Source organism: Vigna radiata, chromosome 6 (assembly GCF_000741045.1).
Source record: "Vigna radiata var. radiata cultivar VC1973A chromosome 6, Vradiata_ver6, whole genome shotgun sequence".
Taxonomy (NCBI): domain Eukaryota; kingdom Viridiplantae; phylum Streptophyta; class Magnoliopsida; order Fabales; family Fabaceae; genus Vigna; species Vigna radiata.
The window spans coordinates 6,766,672-6,769,435 of NC_028356.1; positions in this window are offsets into that span (position 1 = coordinate 6,766,672).

The window sequence follows — 2,764 nt, forward strand, 5'->3', positions numbered from 1 at the left end:
ATTTTACCCCAATCGCTAACTGATCTCACTGTGCAACAGTTATCTTCTGCTATCAGTGGAATAAATAGCTTAAAGGTTGGTGTTGAACCTATAGGTAACCAAGTTGGTTCATTTGCAGAAAAGGCTGTGAGACTGACTGCACTGGTTACGCGAGTTTTCTGGTGACTTTATTTTTTGAGCCGACGAGATAATCTGTGTAAAATCCCTGATTCTCAGAGACATGAATAAAATTTCTAATTCAAATAAACTAAATAATAGACATTGTGTCACATGAAACACTGCTTATTTTAAAAAATAATTCATATAATTAAATAATACACGTTAGCATGTCCTCTGGCTACCACGTCAGCTAAATTTAACGTCGTTTGAGATCAGTTAACGATTGGGGTAAAATGTGTGCATTTTTACAAAAATTATGACCCAATTGAGACAGTTCAAAACTTGAGGACCGAACTGAGATTTTCACACAAATACGAGGACTAAGAAGGGATTAAGCCAACACGTCAGCTAAACTTAACGCCGTTTGAGATTAGTTAACGGTTGGGGTAAAATGTGTGCATTTTTACAAAAATTATGACTCAATTGAGACAGTTCAAAACTTGAGGACCAAACTGATATTTTCACACAAATATTAGGACCAAGAGAAGGTTTAAGCCTAAATTAAAGGAGCGTAATTTAGGTTTCGTGTATCCATTCCAACCATCTCTAATATCGTCTTACCTAAAATTCAAATAACATTACTTTCTTCTATAGAAATAGTAATCTTTTAATGTTTATGTACATTTTTTAATATTTTTAATTAATTTTATCTTTTAAGTATGCTTTTTAGTTTGATTTTTTTTTTTTAATTTAACCATCCTTTTGATTTTTATACAAAAATAATTATCTAAAATAAAAATTATTTAAGAAATAAATAAAAACTGAAATAATAAAATTATAACAATTATTTATATTTATTTTTATATTTATAATAACAACTTTGAAAGAGATTATGTATTTATAATGCATCTAAAACATATTAGTTTGCATAATCAAAATTTTATTTGAGAACATTATTAATTGTTTTCATTATGTCGTTGGATTAATGTTAGATAAAATATATTTGTTGGGAAAGATAGATTTTTTTTTTATGAAGACATAAAGTTATATTTGTAAGAAGTAATTAAGTTATGTTAATAATAATTTGACTTATAGATTATTAATAATCATGATTAGTTACATGTGACATGAGATTCATTGTTGTATGAAATTCTTGCAACATAAACTCATGACTCGTTTTGCAGTACCAAGTATAAATTAAAATTATTTAGAAATTTTGTTTTAATATGCAGGTGAATAATTTGTCAATCAATATCAATTAAACTATTTAAAAAAAATTAAAGAGAAAAACTAACCGAGTAGGTTAAAGTGAAACATGTTGGACAATAATATTTTAATAATTTTTTTTAACAACTTTTTTACAACAGGAAACGTCTCACTATTTTATTACTCTATTTGAATTTATTTTAAAAAAATATTTGAAACGGACCAATTACAAACTGTCATTGTCAAAAAAGAATTGTTAAAGATATTTTTTCTTTTTAAAAATTATATTGTAGACGGACTCAAAATTTGACTTGTTGTATATTTTAAATTATGTCTATTAAAAAAACTTGGAAGAAGAAAATAGTCAGATAGTTGCATTGATTTAATATACATCTAGCAAAATTAATATAATAAAAAGTAATATATATATATATATATATATATATATTACTATTATAACAATATTTATATACTACTTGAAGAAACTAATTTCATAACTTTTGGTTTTACAGGTTTTTGATTTTTTTTTAGATAATGATATTTAGACAACATTTTTTTGACAACATTTAAACATTGATTACGTGTCAATCTGTGATTGGTCAAAAATTACTCCACAATAATGTTTATAATTATTATTATTGATTGTAGAGTAATTTTTGACCAATCACAGATGGACACGCAATCAATGTTCAAATGTTGTCAAAAAAATGTTGTCTAAATATCATTATCCATTTTTTTAAAGGGTCAAATATGCTTTTAGTCCCTAAAGTTTTACTGACTTTTGGGTTTAGTCTCTGCATGAAACATTGATGACATTTGGTCCTCCTAGTATAGAAACATATATGTTTAGTCCCTGATTTTGGAGGACGTTAATTTTTTTGGTGAGATGGCTAACGGCACTGCCACGTCTTCTTCCAGCTTTACTGATATCTGTCTGCCACGTTGGTTTTTGTAAATTTGGGAAAAAGCCCCAAATTGAAACCCTAGTTGCCCTCTTTCTTCGTTGTGCCGCCATGGAGGAATCACCTCTAGATCTAGAGGTTTCTTTTCCCTTGCTTCTAAACGTTCCTGCCATGGAAGAAATGTTATGATGAATACTCGTTCCTCTGTGAAAATTCGAGAAAATTCAACATCGATTTGGGAGGTCCGAGGGGCGATGTTCAGCGCGGACAGGACGATCGATCTGCTGTTGAAATCTGGCGCGACATAGTATTTCGAACGAACCACCCAGGCCTGCAAGAAAACCAGAAACGCAACAGCCATGAAAGGGAAAGCAAGTCGCCGTTGTGGTGTGAACACGACTTCACTGCAAAGGCGCCACTGCCGCAAGCGAAACCCACTGCTAAAGAAGCTTTCGCACCTCCACCAGCGAGAAACCAACGTCTCGAACGATCCCTTTTTCTTCTCTGTACTTCTTTTCAGTGGCTTCTTCCTTCAAGTGTTGAATTTGACTGTATTT